We start from the raw sequence: 9,359 nt of genomic DNA, 5'->3' as shown, positions 1-9,359 counted from the left end.
CTTTTGTAAACATCTTACTGTCTATTCTTGCACTGACATTTCAGTGAATAACTTTTTGATATTTTTAAATATCTGGTGGTACTAGAGCCCTTCATAATTTTATTGGTGTTTCATTTGCAAGTTTACTGCTTTAGTAACTGTAAGACATTATGAGTGGAGTAAACTATGTCTTAACGAAACTTAGAAATCAATCAAAGAGATAGTACATGTTTTATAACACAAAGAAAAGGGGAAAATGCCACAAGAGAAGTTCAAATAAAAAAATAAAATTATATACTTTATGGAAAACTTCTCCTACTTCAGAAGTGATACACACTCAAGGCAAAAATTTGAAAAACTCAGATAAGTGTAAAGGAGGGAAAACTTCAAGTCTAGTACCCAGCAATCAGCATTTTTAAGATTTTTATAAACAGATTAACTAAAGCATTTTTAACAAATGTTTATTGGAGAATAATTGCTTTACAATATTGTGCTGGTTTCTGTCAAACATCAACATGTATCAACCACAAGTATACATATGTCCCTTCCCTCTTGAGCTTCCCTCCATCTCCCACCCCATCTCACACCAGTCAGAATGGCCATCATTAAGAAATCAACAAACAATAAATGCTGTTGAGGATGTGGAGAAAATGAAGCATTGTTTTTAAGAGTATGATACTGGAAGGAACATAACATCTAATACTAGGAAACTGACTAAATAAATAAATAAAAACAGCATAATTATTTCCTTGGAATGAATTTCTTTGTTAAATGATAGGCACATTTTTAAGGCATTTAGTTCCATAGTGTCAAACAATCACCCAGTAAGTTTCCATCAGTTTACTTTCCTAACAGTGGTGCATGAATTTCCATTGGTAGGAAAACATTGAGTGTTATCCACAGAAATCTTTGATAAGCTGTTTGGAGAAAGTGTCTCAATTTTGTTTCAAAGTGCACTTTTTGGATAACTAATAAAGATGATATAGACCTATTTGAAAAGCAGCACTTACCTTTCCCATAGTGTCCATGGTGAGTCTTTTGTTTTCCTCAGTGTCTTATAATGTCCCAAACAATATCACTTCTTCAAATCTGCTTCTGGGGAAACTGGACTATTTATGTGCTAAGAGTAATTAAAAATAATGACATACTGGAGCAGCCGTGAAGAGATACCCCACGCTCAAGGTAAGAGAAACCCAAGTAAGATGGTAGGTGTTGCAAGAGAGCATCAGAGGGCATACACACTGAAACCATACTCACAGAAAACTAGTCAGTCTAATCACACTAGGACCACAGCCTTGTCTAACTCAATGAAACTAAGCCATGCCCACAGGGCAACCCAAGACGGGTGGGTCATGGTGGAGAGGTCTAACAAAATGTGTTCCACTGGAGAAGGGACTGGCAAACCACTTCAGTATTCTTGCCTTGAGAACCCCATGAACAGTATGAAAAGACAAAATGATAGGATACTGAAAGAGGAACTCTCCAGGTCAGTAGGTGCCCAATATGCTACTGGAGATCAGTGGAGAAATAACTTCAGAAAGAATGAAGGGATGGAGCCAAAGAAAAAACAATACCCAGCTGTGGATGTGACTGGTGATAGAAGCAAGGTCCAATGCTGTAAAGAGCAATATTGCATAGGAACCTGGAATGTCAGGTCCATGAATCAAGGCAAATTGGAAGTGGTCAAACAGAAGATGATAAGAGTGAAGGTGAACATTCTAGGAATCAGTGAACCAAAATGGACTGGAATGGGTGAATTTAACTCAGATGACCATTATATCTACTACTGCGAGCAGGAATCTCTCAGAAGAAATGGAGTAGCCATCACGGTCAACAAAAGAGTCCAAAATGCAGTACTTGGATGCAATCTCAAAAACGACAGAATGATCTCTGTTCGTCTCCAAAGCAAACCATTCAATATCACAGTAATCCAAGTCTATGCCCCAACCAGTAACGCTGAAGAAGCTGAAGTTGAATAGTTCTATGAAGACCTACAAGGCCTTTTAGAATTAACACCCCCAAAAGATGTCCTTTTAATTATAGGGGACTGGAATGCAAAAGTAGGAAGTCAAGAAACACCTGGAGCAACAAGCACATTTGGCCTTCGAATGTGGAATGAAGCAGGGCAAAGACTAATAGAGTCTTGCCAAGAAAATGCACTGATCATAGAAAACACCCTCTTCCAACAACACAAGAGAAGACTCTACACATGGACATCACCAGATGGTCAACACCGAAATCAGATTGATTATATTCTTTACAGCCAAAGATGGAGAAGCTCTATACAGTCAGCAAAAACAAGACCAGGAGCTGACTGTGGCTCAGATCATGAACTCCTTATTGCCAAATTCAGACTGAAATTGAAGAAAGTAGGGAAAACCACTAGACCATTCAGGTATAACCTAAATCAAATCCCTTATGATTATACAGTGGAAGTGAGAAATAGATTTAAGGGACTAGATCTGATAGATAGAGTGCCTGATGAACTATGGAATGAGGTTTGTGACATTGTACAGGGGACAGGGATCAAGACCACCCCAATGGAAAAGAAATGCAAAAAAGCAAAATGGCTGTCTGGGAGGGCTTACAAATAGCTGTGACAAGAAGAGAAGCAAAAAGCAAAGGAGAAAAAGAAAGATATAAGCATCTGAATGCAGAGTTCCAAAGAATAACAAGAAGAGATAAGAAAGCCTTCTTCAGCGATCAGTGCAAAGAAATAGAGGAAAAGAACAGAATGGGAAAGACTAGAGATCTCTTCAAGAAAATTAGAGATAACAAGGGAACATTTCATGCAAAGATGGGCTCGATAAAGGACAGAAATTGTATGGACCTAACAGAAGCAGCAGATATTAAGAAGAGGTGGCAAGAATACACAGAAGAACTGTACAAAAACGATCTTCATGACCTGGATAATCACGATGGTGTGATCACTCACCTAGAGCCAGACATCCTGGAATATGAAGTCAAGTGGGCCTTAGAAAGCATCACTACGAACAAACATGGTGATTGCATTCCAGTAGAGCTATTTCAAATCCTGAAAGATGATGCTATGAAAGTGCTGCACTCAATACGCCAGCAAATTTGGAAAACTCAGCAGTGGCCACAGGACTGGAAAAGGTCAGTTTTCATTCCAATTCCAAAGAAAGGAAATGGCAAAGAATGCTCAAACTACCGCACAATTGCACTCATCTCACACGCTAGTAAAGTAATGCTCAAAATTCTCCAAGCCAGGCTTCAGCAATACGTGAACCGTTAACTCCCTGATGTTCAAGCTGGTTTTAGAAAAGGCAGAGGAACCAGAGATCAAATTGCCAACATCCACTGGATCACCAAAAAAGCAAGAGAGTTCCAAAAAACATCTATTTCTGCTTTATTGACTATGCCAAAGCCTTCGCCTGTGTGGATCACAATAAACTGTGGAAAATTCTGAAAGAGATGGGAATACCAGACCACCTGACCTGCCTCTTGAGAAACCTATATGCAGGTCAGGAAGCAACAGTTAGAACTGGACATGGAACAACAGACTGGTTCCAAATAGGAAAAGGAGTACGTCAAGGCTGTGTATTGTCACCCTGTTTATTCAACTTCTATGTTGAGTACATCATGAGACATGCTGGGCTGAAAGAAGCACAAGCTGCAATCAAGATTGCCAGAAGAAATATCAATAACCTCAGATATGCAGATGACACCACCCTTATGGCAGAAAGTGAAGAGGAACTAAAAAGCCTCTTGATGAAAGTGAAAGAGGAGGGTGAAAAAGGTGGCTTATAGCTCAGCATTCAGAAAACGAAGATCAGGCATCTGGTCCCATCACTTCATGGGAAACAGATGGGGAAACAGTGGAAACAGTGGCAGACTTTATTTTTGGGGGCTGCAAAATCGCTGCCGATGGTGACTGTAGCCATGAAATTAAAAGATGCTTACTCCTTTGAAGAAGAGTTATGACCAACTTAGACAGCATATTGAAAAACAGAGACATTACTTTGCTGACTAAGGTCCGTCTAGTCAAGGCTATGGTTTTTCCAGTGGTCTTGTATGGATGTGAGAGTTGGACTGTGAAGAAGGTTGAGCACCGAAGAATTGATGCTTTTGAACTGTGGTGTTGGAGAAGACTCTTGAGAGTCCCTTGGACTGCAAGGAGATCCAACCAGTCCATTCTGAAGGAGATCAGCCCTAGGATTTCTTTGGAAGGAATGATGCTAAAGCTGAAACTCCAGTACTTTGACCACCTCATGCGAAGAGTTGACTCATTGGAAAAGACTTCGACGCTGGGAGGGATTGGGGGCAGGAGGAGAAGGGGTCGATAGAGGATGAGATGGCTGGATGGCATCACTGACTCGATCGACGTCAGTCTGAGTGAACTCTGGGAGTTGGTGGTGATGGACAGGGAGGCCTGGCGTCCTGCGATTCATGGGATCGCAAAGAGTCAGACACGACTGAGTGACTGAACTGAACTGAATGACACAGCAACATGGGGAAACCAGAGAGGTGAATGGTTGGCAAATATGTGAAAGTGAAGGACAGCAAGGAATATGACAGAATGATTCAGGAGTGTGTCTACAACAATGAAGCTCTATTGGGAAGAAGCAGTTTGCAGAGAAGCAATAGATGAAAAGGCAATGAAATGAGTATAAAAAAAGTGAATGAACTAAGAGAAAGATCAGCTCATAATTAGTTAATAAGAATTTCTGGAGTATCACTTAATGCCAGGAATTGCTAGACACAGGTGATACCAGTATAACACTGGGTCTCCAAGAGTCAAAGAGATAGAAAAGCACAAGTAATAATACAAAATGCTATTTAAAAGCTGAGAGATAAGTGATGACAAGGACATGACAAAGACAAATAGATGACAAAAAGATGACAATGTGAGGTCATTATGAATGATGAGAGATGAGATTCAGATGAGACTTGCTGTCCTTGTTTCTATCATGGTGAGTATCCCTGTCTGTCACCTGGGAGACTGAAGTTCCCTGGTGGGGAGGCAACAGGCTCTTTGGGGCTTCCCTGGTAGCTCAGATGGTAAAGAGTCCACGTGCAATGCAGGAGACCTGATTTCGATACCTGGATTTGGAAGATCCCCTGGAGGAGGGCATGGCACCCCACTCCAGTATTCTTGCTTAGAGAATTCCATGGACAGAGGAGCCTGGTGGGGTCGCACAGAGTTGGACATGCTGAGCCACTAATAGGGGGTTCAGCTCAATCAAGGTAAAGTGAAACTGTGTAATGTGGGCTTGGAGTAATGCTGCTGCTGATGATGAAGCTTCTGCTCCTGTTAATATGGATGATATTTGGCTTGATAGTTGGCTTCTGCTAGAGATAGATACTAAGGCAAATATTAGATCAGAAAACACCAAGGGCACTGTTTATTAACTTGCAGAGTAGGAAGGTGAGTTCTTGGCTGGTCACTCTGGCAGCCCCTGATTCACATCCCTTAGACACGATTGATTCACTGTGCTTCAAAGCTTCCCTCGAGGAAATCAGTGAAACAGCTTCTTTGATGAAAACTTTTATAGTTACCAGAGGCCATGAGGTGTGAGTAATTTAGGTATCAGTAGGTGTGAGAGAATAGTTTGAAACTAGATTCAATAATTGCATGTCTCTAGGCTTGGAGCGTTTCTAGCAAAAGAACTCTCCTAACCCCCTAATCACATGTTCATAACTTTGTTTTCTTTCGTAAGGGTTTCATAACTGCTATTTCATTTTCTCAGGGTCTTGCCCGAATACTGCTTCTCTCTTGTTCTCCCTAGTAATTATTGAAGCTCGAATCTCAAGACTTGGGTGAGAAACTGGGCTGGGCAGAGAGGGCTGGCTTACAAGCTCAGGAGAATGCTCTTAGGAGGCATTCCAAGTGCCTATTCTTTATTTAGGGAGCTATCACTCATATAGGCAAGAAGGTATGAGAGTGGAGCTGTCTGAACGGGATTGAAGGGACTTAATCTTGTTCATTTCTCTCTTTTTAAATAATACCCTGATCTCTAAGCTTTCTGCACCAATGCATCTACTGTTAGAATGTATACATTATTCCTATTCAGCAATGCTTGGGCTGACTGACTTGAAATGAAGTCTGGCATGAACAATCAGAAGGTCCAGCTTGGGCTTGTCTCTCCCATAGGATCTTGCTAAAGACCAAAACAATAGTCATTTGTTTCCTACCCTGTTGCCTAAATCTAGACCTTTATTGGGTGTATATTCTGAGCCCTAAGCAAACAGCCAAACAAGGTCAAGGGTAGGACTGCACCTGGGAGCAGAAACTCGGATCAATTCCACCTCAGTAGGATTTTCCCTCTCTGTTACATGAGGCAGTACAGTGCAGTGGTTAAAAGCATGGATACTAACACTAACAGACTTACATTCCAATCTTAGTTCCATGTCCTACATGCCTTATGTCAGTAAGAAATCCAACTTCTCTGTCCTTAGTTTCCGCATAAATAAAATGAAAATGATCATAGAGTTCCTACTTCATAGGTTTGCTTTAAACATTAAGAGAGCCAACATGCGGCAAATGCTTGGAACTGTGGTGGGCACATAGCGCTGCCTTTCTGTAAGTGTTATCCATTAATAATACAGTGTCTCCCAGGATATTATTTCATTTTCTTAGCACGGCCTTGCTTTGGGGGAATATGCCACAAAAAAGCCACCCATGGTTATGAAATCTAACAGCTGCAATGAGAGAGTTCAGATTTCTCTCAAGTCCAAAAATGAAAGAAAGGTTCTTTTTGCTTAGCTTGGGTCGGGTGTTCACTCCTAGACCAAGGAAAACTGGCGAGAGTTGTAGGTTGGAAAAGAACTTGTTAGCTATGATCACAGCCAGGCTGACATCCCTGAGCAGCTGAGGGTGAACGGGGAAGATCAACAGGGAAAATCACAGGGCAGATTGGTTCCACTGTGAAGTATGATCACCAAGACAAATGAGATGTCAGCTTTGCGTGGCAATCCAGTTTTCCCTAACCAACTTGTTGTCCAGTTTCCTGAGATAACTGTCCCTCTTGCAATACTCGTACCAAACATCTGACCATCACCACCCCCCCATCCCTGCCCATTTTCCTCCATCCCCATGCCTCTCGCGAGAAAGCTTACAACATCCTGAAAAGTCACCCAGTTGCTTCAGGCAAAAACCTTTCCCTCTTTATACCCAATCTACTAAAATCTCTGCCAGCTCTGTCTCTGATGCATTTCCCTAGTTTGTTACTGTTTAATGTCTATATCCCTACAGTTCCTAGAAGAACAGAGGCTTTGAATCTCTCTACTCCAAGTATCTGGAAAGTTGCCTGATACAGAAGTATTGATTACATGGTTTAGAGTGGATGTTATCAGAGGGGACCCCCTTTAGGCCTGTTGCTAGTCATGTGTCTGCATCTGCGCTCATCCTGTTCTCCTTCCTCATCGCCTGTCTCCACTTGTGAAGCGTGATGTTATCGATGTCTTCTCTCGATGTGCTTTGTCAGCTTTTTAACACACTCTACCACTGAAAAGGAAAGCAGAAACAAGCTTTCATTGCCCTGAATTTCTTTCCAGCTGCCACGGGGAATCAAGATGGATATGCATGTGGCTGTCTGAAGCGAGGGTGAAGAATTCCATGCCAAGCACTACTAATCTGGGCTTCTGTTGACCGGCCATGAGAAAGAACAATTGTAGCGAAGTAATTGGAACTTCTCAGTCTGACTAAATAGTGGATTGACTTTTCAATTTGAATAACTTAAATTTGACTTATAAAAGGATACCCATGTATAACTTGACTTTGTAATTTGGACTTTGCAGCTTTGGGGAGTTTCTATAGTGGTGTCAGGCAGTTACTTTATAGCCAGCAATATACCAGAGTCATACTGTCTAAGAAAAGACACAATTTAAGAAAAAGACCCTTTGCATTCATTGTCCCTTTTTCCTCACCTTCCTCTCAGTCCTTCAAACATGCTTTTGTGTTTTATATCCCTAACACTCCCCGGAAAGAGCCATTATTTAATCTTATTACTGCTGTCCATTTTAATAAAGCCAAGGAACATTTTCAGCAGTCATCCTGACAGTTCAGTACGACTGATCATGTTATGCCCAGTGTCCGAGTCCCCAAAACTGAGAGAATAAGACATCCACAGCAATGCAAAAGCATAAAGAGGTTTATTGCTAGCTCGAGCTAGGGCTCAAGTCTCATCCAGTGCAGTGGAGTCTTGACGAGAGCCCCGAGGTCTGAATCACATCTACTTTTATACAGACGGTTCTTTGTTCCTGTAACAGCATAGCTGAATGGTTAAACCGTATGCGTGCGTGGGACTTTTAAACCTCGCATCCCTATCCAGATTGGCTCAGGTCTGGCGCGGGAGTGGGGCTACGGGGATTTTTTCTGATTGGTCGAGCTACACTGCCTGCGGGAGTTCCCAGTGCCTCAGCTTTCCTAGAGACTAAACCTCAGGCCTAGCCTGCCCCTTAGAGCCTGTCCTGGCTTCAGTTTGGTCCTAACATTTTCCCCTGTCTTCAGCTACATAGAGGAATCTTCCTCTTTATTTTGGGGCAGAGCCTGATACTGTTGCCTCAGTACCATCAGTTGGACGGTATTGACGCAGTCTTTTACAAAGGCAACAAGCTTAGTTATTATGCATGGACCAAAAGTAAGTATTAATAGTAGCACTATTAGAGGGCTCACCAGGGTGGAAATTAGCGTTGTTAACCACAGGGACTGTTGGAACCAGGACTCAAATAAATTTTGAGACATTTTTTTTCTTTTTGATTTAGCCCTTCTCTTATCTTGGCCAGGGACTCCCTGATTATCCCTGAATGATTTACATAAAAACAACGTTCTTCCCCTAACACAGCACATAGGCCCCCTGAGAGACTTCATACTCAAGATACTTTTTGGGAATTGGGGCAGAGGTCTCTTTTTTCTGTAACTTCTTCCTGCTGTGCATGGGCGTAGGCCTGCCTAGCAGAGCAGAAGTCTCTGTACCTGATCTAAGTTGGGGTTTTTCACACCTGAAACCAGCTTTTACCCTTGTAGTTGCAGCAATTTAGTTGGCCCCTTTCAGAGATGAAATAGACAAGGGCCAAACAAGACACCTAACAGGATGGTCATCTCTGGTCCCCGGAAACAGAAGGCAACATTTGGGGTGAGGGTTACAGGGTTTGTGACCCCTTTTGATTGGTTGGTGGTGAGGCAACAGAGCAGTGCTCCAAGAATCTTGTGTTCAGTCTGAAGTTACCATCTTCTACCTGGGTGGGGGCTTGAAGACATTGTTATGCATATTTTTTTGAGTAGGAACCAGGACTCTGTCTGGAGGCTGTACCAACCTTTAATTGTTTCTGGTTTTGTATCTCCTCCCTTCCCTGATTAGCAATTGTTTGAATCCATGCTTTGGAATTCAGGGAAAGCCAAGGAGGCTGAACAAAGT

Source organism: Ovis canadensis, chromosome 6 (genome assembly GCF_042477335.2).
Source record: "Ovis canadensis isolate MfBH-ARS-UI-01 breed Bighorn chromosome 6, ARS-UI_OviCan_v2, whole genome shotgun sequence".
Taxonomy (NCBI): domain Eukaryota; kingdom Metazoa; phylum Chordata; class Mammalia; order Artiodactyla; family Bovidae; genus Ovis; species Ovis canadensis.
The sequence above is the reverse complement of the archived record's forward strand: the minus strand, read 5'-3'. Positions refer to the sequence as shown.